Here is an 18,749-nt window from a genome sequence, read left to right as displayed (position 1 = left end):
TGAACAAAGTATCGGGATACCGACGATCGAATCTCGGGCAAGTAACATACCGATAGACAAAGGGAATTGTATACGGGATTGATTGAATCCCCGACATCGTGGTTCATCCGATGAGATCATCGTGGAACATGTGGGAGCCAACATGGGTATCCAGATCCCGCTGTTGGTTATTGACCGGAGAACGTCTCGGTCATGTCTGCATGGTTCCCGAACCCGTAGGGTCTACACACTTAAGGTTCGATGACGCTAGGGTTATAGGGAAAGTATGTACGTGGTTACTGAATGTTGTTCGGAGTCCCGGATGAGATCCCGGACGTCACGAGGAGTTCCGGAATGGTCCGGAGGTAAAGATTTATATATGGGAAGTCCTTTTTTGGTCACCGAAAAAGTTTCGGGTGTTATCGGTAATGTACCGGGACCACCGGGAGGGTCCCGGGGGTCCACCAAGTGGGGCCACCGGCCCCAGAAGGCTGCGTGGGCCAAGTGTGGGAGGGGACCAGCCCCAGGTGGGCTGGTGCGGCCCCCCACCAAGGCCCAAGGCGCATGGGAGAGTGGGAGGGGGCAAACCCTAGGTCCAGATGGGCCTTAAGGCCCACCCTAGTGGCGCCCCCCTCTCCTCCCCTTGGCCGCCCCCCTTAGATGGGATCTAGGGCTGGCCGCCAGCCCTTGGGGTGGGAACCCTAGAGGGGGCGCAGCCCCCTCCCCCCCTATATATATTTGAGGTTTGGGGCTGCCCAAGACACACGAGAACGTCTCTCTTTCGGCGCAGCCCTACCCCTCTCCCTCCTCCTCCTCTCCCGCGGTGCTTGGCGAAGCCCTGCGGGATTGCCACGCTCCTCCATCACCACCACGCCGTCGTGCTGCTGCTGGATGGAGTCTTCCCCAACCTCTCCCTCTCTCCTTGCTGGATCAAGGCGTGGGAGACGTCACCGGGCTGCACGTGTGTTGAACGCGGAGGCGCCGTGGTTCGGCGCTTAGATCGGAACCAACCGCGATCTGAATCGCTACGAGTACGACTCCTTCATCCGCGTTCTTGCAACGCTTCCGCATCGCGATCTACAATGGTATGTAGATGCACTCCCCTTCCCCTCGTTGCTAGATTACTCCATAGATTGATCTTGGTGATGCGTAGAAAATTTTGAATTTCTGCTACATTCCCCAACAGTGGCATCATGAGCTAGGTCTATGCGTAGTTTCTATGCACGAGTAGAACACAAAGTAGTTGTGGGCGTCGATTTTGTCAATTTACTTGCCGTTACTAGTCTTATCTTGATTCGGCGGCATCGTGGGATGAAGCGGCCCGGACCGACCTTACACGTACTCTTACGTGAGACAGGTTCCACCGACTGACATGCACTAGTTGCATAAGGTGGCTAGCGGGTGTCTGTCTCTCCCACTTTAGTCGGAACGGATTCGACGAAAAGGGTCCTTATGAAGGGTAAATAGAAATTGGCATATCACATTGTGGTTTTATGTAGGTAAGAAACGTTCTTGCTAGAAACCTATACAAGCCACATAAAAACTTGCAACAACAATTAGAGGACGTCTAACTTGTTTTTGCAGCATGTGCTATGTGATGTGATATGGCCAGAAGATGTGATGAATGATATATGTGATGTATGAGATTGATCATATTCTTGTAATAGGAATCACGACTTGCATGTCGATGAGTATGACAACCGGCAGGAGCCATCGGAGTTGTCTTTATTTTTTGTATGACCTGCGTGTCATTGAATAACGCCATGTAAATTACTTTACTTTATTGCTAAGCGCGTTAGCCATAGAAGTAGAAGTAATCGTTGGCGTGACAACTTCATAAAGACACAATGATGGAGATCATGATGATGGAGATCATGGTGTCATGCCGGTGACGAAGATGATCATGGTGCCCCGAAGATGGAGATCAAAGGCGCAGGATGATATTGGCCATATCACGTCACTTTATGATTTGCATGTGATGTTTATCATGTTTACATCTTATTTTCTTAGAACGACGGTAGCATAAATAAGATGATCCCTCACTAAAATTTCAAGAGACGTGTTCCCCCTAACTGTGCACCATTGCGAAGGCTCGTTGTTTCGAAGCACCACGTGATGATCGGGTGTGATAGATTCTAACGTTCGAATACAACGGGTGTTGACTGGCCTAGCATGTACAGACATGGCCTCGGAACACATGCGAAACACTTAGGTTGACTTGACGAGCCTAGCATGTACAGACATGGCCTCGGAACACAAGATACCGAAAGGTCGAACATGAGTCGTATAGTAGATACGATCAACATGGAGATGTTCACCGATGATGACTTCCGTCTCACGTGATGATCGGACACGGCCTAGTTTGACTCGGATCATGTATCACTTAGATGACTAGAGGGATGTCTATCTGAGTGGGAGTTCAATAATCAGATGAACTTCATTATCATGAACATAGTCAAAAGGTCTTTGCAAATTATGTCATGCGCTTTAGTTCTACTGTTTAAGATATGTTCCTAGAGAAAAATTTAGTTGAAAGTTGGTAGTAGCAATTATGCGGACTGGGTCCGTAAACTGAGGATTGTCCTCATTGCTGCACAGAAGGCTTATGTCCTTAATGCACCGCTCGGTGTGCTGAACCTCAGTGTCGTCTGTAGATGTTGCGGAACGTCTGACATACACGTTTTGATAACTACGTGATAGTTCAGTGCGTAATGCTAACAGTTTAGAATTGTGGCACCAAAGACGGTTTTGAAACGTCGCATACCATATGAGATGTTCTGAAGACTAAAATTGGGATTTCAGACTAGTGCCCACGTCAAGAGGTATGAGACCTCTGACAAATTTCTTAAGCCTGCAAACTAAGGGAGAAAAGCTCAATCGTTGAGCATGTGCTCAGATTGTCTGAGTACCACAATCGCTTGAATCCAGTGGGAGTTAATCTCCCAGATGAGAGAGTGATGGTACTCCATAGTCACTGCCACCAAGCTAGTAGAGCTTCGTGATGAACTATAACATATCAGGGATAGTTATGATGATCCTTGAGCTATTCGCGATGTTTGACACCGCGAAAGTAGAAATCAAGAAGGAGCATCAATTGTTGATGGTTAGTAAAACACTTGTTTAAGAAGGGCAAGGGCAAAAGGGATACTTCATGAAACAGCAAGTCGTTTGCTGCTCTAGTGAAGAGTCCCAAGGTTGAACCCAAACCCGAGACTAAGTGCTTCTGTAATGAGAGGAACGGTCACTGAAGCAGTACCACCCTAGATATTTGGTAGATGAGAAGGCAGGCAAGGTCGACAGAAGTATATTAGATATACATTATATGAATGTGTACTTTACTAGTACTCCTAGAAGCACCAGGGTATTAGATACCGGTTCGGTTGCTAAGTGTTAGTAACTCGAAATAAAAGCTGCAGAATAAATGGAGACTAGCTAAAGGTGAGATGACGATGTGTGTTGGAAGTGTTTCCAAGGTTGATGTGATCAGGCATCGCATGCTTCCTCTACCATCGAGATTGGTGTTTGCGTTGAGCATAAACATGATTGGATTATGTTTATCACAATACGGTTATTCATTTAAGGAGAATAATGGTTACTCTGTTTATTTGAATAATATCTTCAATGGTCTTGCACCTAAAATGAATCTCGATCGTAGTGATACACATGTTCATGCCAAAAGTAATGATAGTACCACATACTTGTGGCACTGCTATTTGAGTCATATTGGGATAAAACGCATGAAGAAGCTCCATGTAGATGGATCTTTGGACTCACTCGTTTTTGAAAAGATTGAGACATGCGAACCATGTCTATTGGTAGATATGCATGAAGAAACTCCATGCAGATGGATCGTTTGGACTCACTTGATTTTGAATCACTTGAGACATGCAAATCATACCACATGGGCAAGATGACTGAAATGCCTCGTTTTCAGTAAGATGGAACAAGAGAGCAACTTATTGGAAGTAATACATTTTTGATGTATGCAGTCCAATGAGTGCTGAGGCATGCAGTGGATATCGTTATGTTCTTACTTCACAGATGATTTGAGTAGATGCTGAGTGTATTTACTTGATGAAACACAAGTCTGAATTATTGAAAGGTTCAAATAATTTCAGAGTGAAGTTGAAGATCGTCGTGACAAGAGGATAAAATGTCCGTGATATGATCATAGAGATGAGTATCTGAGTTACGAGTTTGGCACACAATTAAGACATTGTGGAAAGTGTTTCACAATTAATACCGCCTGGAACACCATAGTGTGATGGTGTGTCCGAACATCATAACTGCACCCTATTGGATATGGTGCATACCATGATGTCTCTTATCGAATTACCACTATCGTTTATGGGTTAGGCATTAGAGACAACTGCATTCACTTTAAAGGGGCACCACGCAATTCCGTTGAGACGACACCGTTTAGAGAAACCTAAGTTATCGTTTCTTAAAAGTTCGGGGCTGCTTATGTGAAAAAGTTTCAGGCTGATAAGCTCGAACCCAAAGCGGATAAATGCATCTTCATAGAATACCAAAAACAGTTCGGTATACCTCCTATTTCAGAGCTGGAAGCAAAAGTAATTGCTTCTAGAAACGAGTCCTTTCTCGAGGAAAAGTTTCTCTCGAAAGAATTGAGTGGGAGGATGGTGGAGACTTGATAAGGTTATTGAACCGTCACTTCAACTAGTGTGTAGCAGGGCACAGGAAGTTGTTCCTGTGGCACCTACACCAATTGAATTGGAAGCTTATGATAGTGATCATGAAACTTCGGATCAAGTCACTACCAAACCTCGTAGGACGACGAGGATGCGTGCTACTTCAGAGTGGTACGTGATCCTGTCTGAGATATCATGTTATTGGACAATACTGAACCTACGAGCTATGGAGAAGCGATGGTGGGCCCATATTCCGACAAATGGTTAGAAGCCATGAAATCCGAGATAAATGGATCTTTGAGAAGAAGACGGACGTGGACGGTAATGTTACCGTCCATGAAGCTCGACTTGTGGCAAAGAGTATTTCCACAAGTTCAAGGAGTTGACTACGATGAGATTTTCTCATCCATAGCGATGCTTAAGTCCGTCGGAATCATGTTAGCATTAGCTGCATTTATGAAATCTGGCAGATGGATGTCAAAACAAGTTTCCTTACCAGTTTTCGTAAGGAAAGGTTGTATGTGATACAATCAGAAAGGTTTTGTCGATCCTAAGGATGCTAAAAGGTATGCTAGCTCCAGCGATCCTTCCATGGACTAGAGCAAGCATCTCGGAGTCAGAATATACGCTTTGATGGAGTGATCAAAGTTTTTGGGTTTATACAAAGTTTGTTAGAAACTTGTATTTACAATAAAGTGAGTGGGAGCGCTACAACATTTCTGATAAGTATATGTGAATGACATATTGTTGATCCGAAATGATGTGAAATTTCTGGAAAGCATAAAGGGTTGTTTGAAAGGAGTTTTTCAAAGGAAGACCTGGATAAAGCTGCTTACGTATTGGGCATCAAGATCTATAAAGATAGATCAAGACGCCCGATGATACTTTCAAAAAACGCACACCTTGACATGATTTTGAAAGAGTTCAAAATAGATCAGCAAAGAAGGAGTTCTTGGCTATGTTACAAGGTGTGAGTATTGAGTAAGACTCAAGACCTGACCACAGCAGAAGAGAGAGAAAGGACGAAGGTCGTCCCCTATGCTTCAGACGTAGGCTCTACAGTATGCTATGCTGTGTACCGCACATGAAGTGTGCCTTGCCATGAGTTGGTCAAGGGGTACAATGGTAATCCGGGAATGGATCACATGACAGCGGTCGAACTTATCCTTAGTATCTAGTAGACTAAGGAATTTTCTCGATTATGGAGGTGAAAAGGAGTTCGTCGTAAAGGGTTACGTCGATGCGAACTTTGACACTAATCCGGATGACTCTGAGTAGTAAACCGGATTCGTATAGTAGAGCAGTTATTTGAAATGGCTCCAAATAGCGCGTGGTAGCATCCACAAGATGACATAGATATTCGTAAAGCACACACGGATCTGAAAGGTTCAGACCCGTTGACTAATAACCTCTCTCACAAGCATAACATGATCAAACCAGAACTCATTGAGTGTTAATCACATAGAGATGTGAACTAGATTGTTGACTCTAGTAAACTCTTGGATGTTGGTCACATGGTGATGTGACCTGTGAGTGTTAATCACATGGTGATGTGAACTAGATTATTGACTCTAGTGCAAGTGGGAGACTGTTGGAAATATGCCCTAGAGGCAATAATAAATTGGTTATTATTATATTTCCTTGTTCATGATAATCGTTTATTATCCATGCTAGAATTGTATTGATAGGAAACTCAGATACATGTGTGGATACATAGACAACACCATGTCCCTAGTAAGCCTCTAGTTGACTAGCTCGTTGATCAATAGATGGTTACGGTTTCCTGACCATGGACATTGGATGTCGTTGATAACGGGATCACATCATTAGGAGAATGATGTGATGGACAAGACCCAATCCTAAGCCTAGCACAAGATCGTGTAGTTCGTTTGCTCAGAGCTTTTCTAATGTCAAGTATCATTTCCTTAGACCATGAGATTGTGCAACTCCCGGATACCGTAGGAATGCTTTGGGTGTACCAAACATCACAACGTAACTAGGTGGCTATAAAGGTGCACTACAGGTATCTCCGAAAGTGTCTGTTGGGTTGGCACGAATCGAGACTGGGATTTGTCACTCCGTGTAAACGGAGAGGTATCTCTGGGCCCACTCGGTAGGACATCATCATAATGTGCACAGTGTGACCAAGGAAGTTGATCACGGGATGATGTGAGTTACGGAACGAGTAAAGAGACTTGCCGGTAACAAGATTGAACAAGGTATCGGGATACCGACGATCGAATCTCGGGCAAGTAACATACCGATAGACAAAGGGAATTCTATACGGGATTGATTGAATCCCCGACATCGTGGTTCATCCGATGAGATCATCGTGGAACATGTGGGAGCCAACATGGGTATCCAGATCCTGCTGTTGGTTATTGACCGGAGAACGTCTCGGTCATGTCTGCATGGTTCCCGAACCCGTAGGGTCTACACACTTAAGGTTCGATGACGCTAGGGTTATAGGGAAAGTATGTACGTGGTTACCGAATGTTGTTCGGAGTCCCGGATGAGACCCCGGACGTCACGAGGAGTTCCGGAATGGTCCGGAGGTAAAGATTTATATATGGGAAGTCCTGTTTTGGTCGCTGGAAAAGTTTCGGATGTTATCGGTAATGTACCGGGACCACCGGGAGGGTCCCGGGGGTCCACCAAGTGGGGCCACCAGCCCCAGAAGGCTGCGTGGGCCAAGTGTGGGAGGGGACCAGCCCCAGGTGGGCTGGTGCGCCCCCCACCAAGGCCCAAGGCGCATGGGAGAGTGGGAGGGGGCAAACCTAGGTCCAGATGGGCCTTAAGGCCCACCCTAGTGGCGCCCCCCTCTCCTCCCCTTGGCCGCCCCCCTTAGATGGGATCCAGGGCTGGCCGCCAGCCCTTGGGGTGGGAACCCTAGAGGGGGCGCAGCCCCCTCCCCCCCTATATATTTGAGGTTTGGGGCTGCCCAAGACACACGAGAACGTCTCTCTTTCGGCGCAGCCCTACCCCTCTCCCTCCTCCTCCTCTCCCGCGGTGCTTGGCGAAGCCCTGCGGGATTGCCACGCTCCTCCATCACCACCACGCCGTCGTGCTGCTGCTGGATGGAGTCTTCCCCAACCTCTCCCTCTCTCCTTGCTGGATCAAGGCGTGGGAGACGTCACCGGGCTGCATGTGTGTTGAACGCGGAGGCGCCGTGGTTCGGCGCTTAGATCGGAACCAACCGCGATCTGAATCGCTACGAGTATGACTCCTTCATCCGCGTTCTTGCAACGCTTCCGCATCGCGATCTACAATGGTATGTAGATGCACTCCCCTTCCCCTCATTGCTAGATTACTCCATAGATTGATCTTGGTGATGCGTAGAAAATTTTGAATTTCTGCTACGTTCCCCAACAGCTATATCTCTCACGTGTCGAGGCACGACTTAGAGGCATAACCGCATTGTAGGTTTTGTCGCAAGAAGGGTCATCTTCACACAATCCCATGTAATGAACAAGAATGGGATAAAGAGAGTTGGCTTACAATCGCCACTTCGTACAATACATAAATAAATTCATACATCATTCAAAATACACACATAGACCGACTACGGTCAAATCCAAATAAAAAGAAGATAACCGCAAATGCTAGATCCCCGATCGTCCCAACTGGGCTCCACTACTGATCATCAGGAAACGAAACATAGTAACGACCGAGGTCCTCGTCGAACTCCCACTTGAGCTCGGTTGCGTCACCTGCACTGGTATCCTCGGCACCTGCAACTGTTTTGGTAGAATCTGTGAGTAACGAGGACTCAACAATCTTACACCCGTGAGATCAAGACTATTTAAGCTTGTGGGTAGGAAAGGGGTAATGTGGTGGAGCTGCGGCAAGCACTAAGCATATATGGTGGCTAACATACGCAAGTAAGAGCGAGAAGAGAAGCAACGCATCGGTCGAGAAGCTAGAAGTGATCCTGAAACTACTTACGTTCATACATAACCCAGACCGTGTTCACTTCCCGGACTCTGCCGAAAAGAGACCATCACGGCTACACACGCGGTTGATGCATTTTAATTAAGTCAAGTGTCAAGTTCTCTACAACCGGACATTAACAAATTCCCATCTGCCACATAACTGCGGGCACGGCTTTCGAAAGATAATACCCTGCAGGGGTGTCCCAACTTAGCCCATCACAAGCTCTCACAGTCAACGAAGGATATTCCTTCTCCCGGGAAGACCTGATCAGCCTCGGAATCCCGGTTACAAGACGTTTCGACAATGGTAAAACAAGACCAGCAAGACCGCCCGACTATGCCGACAAATCCCGATAGGAGCTGCACGTATCTCGTTCTCAGGGCACACCGGATGAGACAGGCTACGAGTAAAACCAGACTTCGAGTTTCCCCGAGGTGGCCCCGTAGGCGGCTCAGTTCGGACCAACGCTCAGAGGAGCACTGGCCCGGGGGGGCTGAAATAAAGATGACCCTCGGGCTCACGAAAACCCAAGGGAACCAAGGTTGGGCCTTGCTGGAGGAGTTTTATTCAAAGCGAACTGTCAAGGGGGTCCCATAAATCCCCAACCGCGTAAGGAACGTAAAATCAACGAACATAACACCGGTATGACGGAAAATAGGGCGGCAAGAGTGGAACAAAACACCAGGCATAAGGCCGAGCCTTCCACCCTTTACCAAGTATATAGATGCATTAATTAAATAAGAGATATTGTGATATCCCAAAATATCCATGTTCCAACATGGAACCAACTTCATCTTCACCTGCAACTAGCAACGCTATAAGAAGGGCTGAGCAAAAGCGGTAACTTAGCCAAACAACGGTTTGCTAGGAAAGGATGGTTAGAGGCTTGACATGGCAATATGGGAGGCATGATAAACAAGTGGTAGGTAGTGCAAGCATAGAGATAGAGCGAACAACTAGCAAAGCAAAGATAGAAGTGATTTCGAGGGTATGGTCATCTTGCCTGCAAAGTTCTCAGAGTTGTCGAAAGCTTGATCCTCGTTAGTGTACTCAACAGGTTCCTCGTTCACGTACTCGTCTTCCAGCTCTACCCAAGGCAAGAACACAAGCAATGGAACCACAATCAATCACGATGCAATGCACAAGCAACATGATGCAATACATGACATGATATGCGAGATGTGATATGCAATGCATATGCGTACTCCGGAAGGAAAAGGATGAGAAAGGCATCAACTTGGCAAACCAAGTATGCCGCTGGAAAGATGAGATGATTTCGGTTGAAATCGATATAAAGATCACCGGAAACGGATGCACGGTTTGCAAATGACAAGCAAAACAAGATATGATGCAAACTGCTTAAAACAGCAACATGGGCACTTAGAAGCAAGGTTTAAGTATGCTATGAACCCAAACATGAAAACTAAATACATGGATGTGATTTACAAGAGATTCTTGGCAAAATATGAACACTGAGCTATGGCTAGATCACAAAATAACAGGTTCAAACAAGCATGGCAAAAGTGCAAAATATAGCAGCTTCACAGACTTGGTGAAAATACTGAACATGGCTTAAACAACATCAGGTAGCAATGTTTAGAGCAAGCAATCAACATGCTACAGGAACATATCATAGCAAAACAAGGCATGGCATGAATCTACTAAATGCATAGAACAAAAGTCCCATACTGATCATGAGCCAAAAAGGCACAAAAGATATGATGGCACCCATGTAAACATAGAACATTTTATTAAAAGTTTCAGACTTAGCAGAAAAACAGAGCATGTCATAAACAGAATTATGAAGGCATTTTTGCGAGCTCAAACCACTCATCACAAAACATTGCATGACAAACCAAGCATACCAACAGCAAGATGACATGTTCATGAAGCTAACCATGGCAAGAGCAACTTCATAGGATGCATGTATCACTAGCAACAACCATGGCAATATGGGATTAACATGTTAACATTCTGCCAGGAACATTTTATAGCAAAAGTAGAGCAAGAACAAGACATGCTAGATCATTCCATAATTGCAAGCAGGGGCATGGATGGATATAGCATAACCACATGTTCAAAACAACCTTACTGAAGTATCTCAAAATAAGCATGAATCTCACTGTAGCATCAAGTTTACATGGCATCAAAATAACAGCAGGAAAAGGACAGCAAAAACCCGTCCCTGAAAACAGCAACATTGTGGAGGCTACTATGCATGCTTGTGCTAGTCACCACATAGATCAAAAAAATACAAGGCAAGCACCTCTGTAAATATGGCATGACATAGTTCAAAAGATATGTAGAGCTCATGCTCATAGGATGCACACAAAATGCAATGAAAAAGACAAATCACCAAGTTTTGTTAACAGACAGCAGTTAACATCATATAGCACTCTTGCAATGATGATTAAAGTATCAAGATAAACTCAAACAAGCATGGCACAATGGGACAAAATGAAGAGCATCTCATGCTGAACATTTTTACATATTATATGCACCAACCGGAGCACCGAGCATGAAGTTATGGCATGATGAACATGGCATAAAAATAACAGAGAGCTCCGGGACTTGGTGGAATTTCACCTTGCGGATCTGGGGTTGACCCGGCACGCAAACGAGGCAGTGGCGGATCTCGCTGGAGTCGTCGCCGGAGATGGAGAGGAGGTGGCCGGAGGGGTCGAGGCTCGCCGGAGGGGGGTTGCCGGACGAGGGAGGGGCCGGATCTGGCCGGACCTCGCCGGATCCGGCGCCGGCGGAGGCGGCGACGGGGCCGGGCGGCGCGGGGGCGTGCGGCGGCGGCGGCGCACCGACGCGGCGGTCGGTGGAGCGGGGCGACCGGGCAGCGCGGCGACGGACGAGGTAGGGCGCGGGGCGGCAGAGGCGCGACCCGCGGGCGGCGGCGGCGGACGGGCTCGGGGGCCCGACCCGGGGTCGGGCGGGCCGGCGGCGGTGGGCGGCGGCGTTGCCACATGTGGCAGGCTCCGGTTGGTGCGGAGGCGGTGGTGGACGCGTACGGCGTCGCCCGGACGTGTCCGGCGGCGCGAGGGGAGCGGTGGCTAGGGTTTGGACCCAGATTTCGGGGGAGATGCACATATTTATAGGTAGAGGGAGCTTGGAGACTCCAAATGAGGAGCGGTTTTCGCCCACACGATCATGATCCGACGACGGAGGGAATGGAAGTGGTTTAGATGGGTTATTGGGCTGTTTTGGAGGGGTGTTGGGCTGCAACACACAAGAGGCCTTTGCGGTTACCCGGTTAACCGTTGGAGCATCAAACGGCCTCCAAATGGAACGAAACTTGACTGGTGGTCTACCGATGGCGTACCAAGGCCACTTGGCAAAACTCGGTCCATTCCGAGAACGTTTAACACCCGCTCACGAAAAGAGACAAGAGGGGTGCGCCGGTGCATGTGGGAGTGTCAGATTGCGAAACGGACAACATGGAAAATGCTCGGATGCATGAGACGAACACATATGCAAATGAGATGCACATGATGACATGATATGAAATGCATGACATGAACAAAATGCAAAGCGAAAGACAAAAACCCAACCATGGAGGGAATATCATAACACATAGCCGAAAATGGCAAGAGTTGGAGTTACAAATATGGCAAGATATATCCGGAGTGTTACAATTCTCCAGCTTGAACATCTGCAAGTCAAAATACCCCATAAATATTCCGCACCAACTACAGAACATTATATTCTCTAAGCTGCCTTCAAAATCATTTCATACCAAAGCAACTGAAGAGAATTCATTACCACTGAGACAGGAAAAGGGGCACCCTTCTAGAAATTTTAGAAGGGCGCGTACCTTAGCTCACCTCTTTTGTGTTTCCTATATCCTGAGATACAATGTATCCTGGTCTATGTGCCCATGGGGGATAACTACCTACATGCCATTCCTACATAAATGAAAGGAGTAAGAAATTGGATGATCAAGAAAAAGTAGCAGCTGATTAAGAACAGGTAGCAGCGAAAGCATTTGCTAAGCATCTGCAACATGATAAAGGATATTTCAATTAGCATCATGAGGCTTGCAGAGTACAGAAACCAACTACCATTGCAAACATCAGCACACAAGAAGCAGAAAAAAAACATTACAAGCATAACCACACCAGTATAGAACATAGCTCACTGGAATATAAGTAAAACTAAGAAGTTGGCATACACAGAAATAAATCTAAAAAGGGGAGAGAAATCACACAAGAAGAAGTGAATATGTTCAAGAGACCCTAGAGAGAGAAAGAGAGAGTTCACCCTTTTCTGATTCACAAATACACAACACTTAGTTTTTTTGCTGTATCGCTTGCTTTATGAACTAATAATCCATCTATATCTGTCATAGGAACTAAAGATATCATTTCTGTTGGGGTTTGCTACTACATATTGTGTTGGTAATGAAGGCCATTTGTATTTGGCATTTTCTTATATGAACATGACAACAAAACTATTGCTAGCAGAATAGAAACTTGAGTAAATTCTCATTTCAGAGATATGGAAGTGATCATGTTCAGTGGTTCGAATTTTTAGTAAAAAAATGTGAAGAATAGTTCTGAAGTTGTTTCCATATTCATTTGCGGTGATGTACACCCAGAATTCAGCAGACAGCAGCATAGCAAGGTTGACAAGCAGAACACCAGCAAGATCTAACATAGTTTCACATCATTTATTTTTTCAGCTAGATATGATGCACACTACAAAGCCAGAACCTAGAAGCTGCACATGGATTACAAAGTTGTTGTTATTTAGTGCACCGGTTGTTATAGTGGAGTTTCAGTACAATAAATATCAAAATTACATAGTTATAGAAGTGTATTAATTAGCCATGCATAATAATACAAGTCCTTTAATTGGAAGCACTCAACGCTCACATGTAAACAAAGAAGCTTTGGAATCCATAAAGTGAGCATTTCAGCAAGGACAACACCCACTAGCAACTAATTGTTAATTTGGAATGTGAACATCAGTAAAACCATGATAGCAGAAAGGCCAAGAGCGACTAAGTAAATGATTTGGTCTTTTCATTGGACATGGAAACTGTACATAAAGACAAGGGAACATGGCAGAATACCATGCGACTAGATGAGAACAAAATAAAGTCAAGGAAGCTGCTGTGCATTGGGTGATACAACATAGAATCAATTGTGCGACATTTTCATCAACCCGTGCATACTCCCTTAATCATAGTTGTAGAATAAGACCATATAATTTAAAAGAGTTCCCTTTAGATATCCCGTGGAAATCTTACATCACAATGGTTTGCATTAATGACAATTCCAACAAATATCTTAATATACATACATTGGAAATTTAACCACAGATAGTACATATAAAATACGTTGAGTATTACACTTCATAGGATTTCTGTACACCATTGGTCATGATCTTACAGTATGCAAATATACCTCTTAATTTCTCTAATCACATAGTAATAAACTTGCAGTGGAAGGGATACTAAACAGAGTTTTTGGAGAAAATAGTGATGTAATCCACAATTAGTACTTCTGATTACATTAGATGAGAGAGAGAGAGAGAGAGTAGTGCAGTTTTTATTTTGTCGCAAAGATGCATGTGCGAGTGTACTTGTCTAGGAAATTAATTCAAAAAATGACATAGTTCTTTTGATAACCTTCTATGCCACGCATTAACCCTTGGGGTGCTCACTCTTTGTCTCGATGGCAGCCTTCTTCACAAGTTGATATAGTGTTCCCTTATTCATGAGTTAAGCTACCACCACCTGCACATTAGAACACATATACTCATCATGGTGGTCCCTTGTGATACAGAAAAAAAATTGTGGGGATATTGCTCAGATTCAGAAGGCATTGTATATATTTTTTGACTTATTTTTATTTATCATACTTTCTTACATGGAAACAATATATATGCACATAGTATAAGTTATATGTACAAAGCATAGTGAAAAGGTTCAAATAGCATAAGACTGTTATAATCAATATGTGATAACCCACAAGTATAGGGGATCGCAACAGTTTTCGAGGGTAGAGTATTCAACCCAAATTTATTGATTCGACACAAGGGGAGCCAAAGAACATTCTTAAGTATTAGCAGTTGAATTGTCAATTCAACCACACCTGGATAACTTAGTATCTACAACAAAGTATTTAGTAGCAAAGTAGTATGGAAGTAACGGTAACAATAGCAAAAGTAAAGATAGCAGTTTTGTAACAATTGTAACAGTAGCACCGGTAAAGTAAATAAGCAAAGCACAATATGTGAAAAGCTCGTAGGCATTGGATCAGTGATGGATAATTATGTCGGATGTGATTCCTCATGTAATAGTTATAACATAGGGTGACACAGAACTAAGTCCAGTTCATCAATGTAATGTAGGCATGTATTCCGAATATAGTCATACGTGCTTATGGAAAAGAACTTGCATGACATCTTTTGTCCTACCCTCCCGTGGCAGCGGGGTCCTAATGGAAACTAAGGGATATTAAGGCCTCCTTTTAATAAAGTACCGGACCAAAGCATTAGCACTTAGTGAATACATGAACTCCTCAAACTACGGTCATCACCGAGAAGTATCCCGATTATTGTCACTTCGGGGTTGTCAGATCATAACACATAATAGGTGACTGATACGTCTCCGTCGTATCTACTTTTCCAAACACTTTTGCCCTTGTTTTGGACTCTAACTTGCATGATTTGAATGGAACTAACTCGGACTGACGCTGTTTTCAGCAGAACTGCCATGGTGTTATTTTTGTGCAGAAATAAAAGTTCTCGGAATGACCTGAAAATCCACGGAGAAACTTTTCAGAATTAATAAAAAATACTGGCGAAAGAATTAGCGTCAGGGTGCCCACACCCTGTCCACGAGGGTGGGGGCGCGCCCCCTGCCTCGTGGGCCCCCTGGACGTCCACCGACCTCAACTCCAACTCCATATATTTGCTTTCGCGGAGAAAATAATCAGAGAGAAAGTTTCATCGCATTTTACGATACGGAGCCGCCGCCAAGCCCTAATCTCCCTCGGGAGGGCTGATCTGGAGTCCGTTCGGGGCTCCAGAGAGGGGGATTCGTCGCCGTCGTCATCATCAACCATCCTCCATCACCAATTTCATGATGCTCACCGCCGTGCGTGAGTAATTCCATCGTAGGCTTGCTGGACGGTGATGGGTTGGATGAGATTTACCATGTAATCAAGTTAGTTTTGTTAGGGTTTGATCCCTAGTATCCACTATGTTCTGAGATTGATGTTGCTATGACTTTGCTATGCTTAATGCTTGTCACTAGGGCCCGAGTGCCATGATTTCAGATCTGAACCTATTATGTTTTCATGAATATATGTGAGTTCTTGATCCTATCTTTCAAGTTTATAGTCACCTATTATGTGTTATGATCCGACAACCCCGAAGTGACAATAATCGGGATACTTCTCGGTGATGACCGTAGTTTGAGGAGTTCATGTATTCACTATGTGCTAATGCTTTGGTCCGGTTCTCTATTAAAAGGAGGCATTAATATCCCTTAGTTTCCATTAGGACCCCGCTGCCACGGGAGGGTAGGACAAAAGATGTCATGCAAGTTCTTTTCCATAAGCACGTATGACTATATTCGGAATACATGCCTACATTACATTGATGAAATGGAGCTAGTTCCGTGTCACCCTATGTTATAACTATTAGATGAGGAATTGCATCCGACATAATTATCCATCACTGATCCAATGCCTATGAGCTTTTCACATATTGTGCTTTGCTTATTTACTTTACCGTTGCTACTGTTACAATTACTACAAAACTGCTACTGTTACTTTTGCTATTGTTACTGTTACTTCCATACTACTTTGCTACTAAATACCTTGCTGCAGATACTAAGTTATCCAGGTGTGGTTGAATTGACAACTCAACTGCTAATACTTGAGAATATTCTTTGGCTCCCCTTGTGTCGAATCAATAAATTTGGTTTGAATACTCTACCCTCGAAAACTGTTGCGATCCCCTATACTTGTGGGTTATCAAGACTATTTTCTGGCGCCATTGCCGGGGAGCATAGCTCTATTCTTAGAGTCACTTGGGATTTATATCTGCTGATCACTATGAGGTACTTGAAAGACGAAAGAACTAAGATATTTCCCTCAACTACGAGGGGAGGTAAGGAACTGCCATCTAGCTCCGCACTAGATTCTCCTTCTGTTTTGAGTAAGCTTGCGACACCTAAACCTGCTTCTACTACGAATTCTGATATGTCGCATGTTATTGATGATGTCACTTCTGCTATGCATGATACTTATGATGAAACTACTTCTGTGCTTGATACTACTGTGCCATTAGGTGAATTTCTTGATGAACAACTTGCTAGGGTTAGAGAGAATGAATTTATAGAAAATAAAATTATTGAAGATAGTGATGATGAAGGTTCTCCCCCTAAATATGAGTTGCTTGTTGTTACAGAGGGTTATGTTATGGATGAAGAAACTACTAGAGATATTCTTGCTTGCAATGATAGATCTGATCTTAAGAAGTTATTAGCTAAACTTAAGCAGAAATCTCTAAATGCTAGAATGAAATATGACCCTGCTTTTGCTACTTCACCTATCTTTGTTGCTGATAAGGATTATGAATTGTTTGTCGATCCTGAGATAATTACTTAGTTGAATCTGATCCTTTTTATGGCTATGAATCTAAAAGTGTTGTGGCACATCTTACTAAGTTAAATGATATAGCCACCCTGTTCACTAATGATGAGAAATCTCGCTACTATTATATCCTTAAGATATTTCCGTTCTCATTAAAGGGTGATGCTAAAACTTGGTTTATTTCTCTTGATCCTGGTTGTGTGCGTAGTCCCCAGGATATGATTTATTACTTCTCTGCTAAATATTTCCCCGCACATAAGAAACAAGCTGCCTTGAGGGAAATATATAATTTTGTGCAAATTGAAGAACAGAGTCTCCCACAAGCTTGGGGGAGGCTTCTCCGATTACTTAATGCTTTGCCTGATCATCATCTTAAGAAAAATGAAATACTTGATATCTTTTATAATGGACTAACCGATGCTTCCAAGGACCACTTGGATAGTTGTGCTGGTTGTGTTTTCAGGGAAAGAACAGTCGATCAAGCTGAATTGCTATTGAATAATATGTTGACTAATGAAAATAATTGGACACTTCCTGAGCCAACTCCTGAACCAACTCCTGAGCCAATTAATGAACCTATTCCTAAACCTACTCCGAAGAAGAGGGGTGTTCTATTTCTCAGTCCTGAAGATATGCAAGAGGCAAAGAAATCTATGAAGGAAAAAGGTATTAAAGCTAAAGATGTTAAGAATTTACCTCCTGTTGAAGAAATACATGGCCTTAATATACCACCTATTGAAGAAACGCATTGTCTTGATCACCCGACACTGGTAGTAAAGATAAATTCTCTCTATAGATATGATAAAGTTGAAATCCCGTCTAATAAGTTTCCTAGCCAATGTTTGGATGAATTTGATGACTTTATGGCTAGACAAGAAAATTTCAATGCTTATGTTGGTAGAGAATTAAAGAGTAATGCTTACATGATTGGACGCTTGAGTGATTATATGGCTAGAGTTAAAAGTGACCTTAAACTCATTAGTAAATATGCTTCTATGGTTACCACTCAAGCAGAGCAAGTACTTAAAGCTCAAAGTGATTTGCTCGATGAATTAAATAATAAACATGATTTTTCTGTTAGAGTGGCTAGTAGAACTGGTAAAATGACTCAGGAACCTTTGTATCCTGAAGGCCACCCTAAAAGAATCGAGCAAGATTCTCAGAGAAATAATGTAGATGCACCTAGTCCTTCTAAAAAGAAGAAAAATAAAAATGATAGGACTTTGCATGCTTCTAGTGAACCTGTTGTAGACACACCTGAGAATCCTAATGATATTTCTATTTCTGATGCTGAAACACAATCTGGTGATGAACATGAACCTAGTGATAATGTTAATGATAATGTTCATGTTGACGCTCAACCTAGCAATAATAATGATGTAGAGATTGAACCTGCTGTTGATCTTGATAACCCACAATCAAAGAATCAACGTTATGATAAGAGAGATTTTGTTGCTAGGAAGCACGGTAAAGAAAGAGAACCATGGGTTCAGAAACCCATGCCTTTTCTTCCCAAACCATCCAAGAAAAAGGAAGATGAGGATTTTGAGCGCTTTGCTGAAATGATTAG

This window comes from Triticum aestivum, chromosome 2D (assembly GCF_018294505.1).
Source record: "Triticum aestivum cultivar Chinese Spring chromosome 2D, IWGSC CS RefSeq v2.1, whole genome shotgun sequence".
In the NCBI taxonomy this organism is placed as follows: domain Eukaryota; kingdom Viridiplantae; phylum Streptophyta; class Magnoliopsida; order Poales; family Poaceae; genus Triticum; species Triticum aestivum.
The sequence above is the reverse complement of the archived record's forward strand: the minus strand, read 5'-3'. Positions refer to the sequence as shown.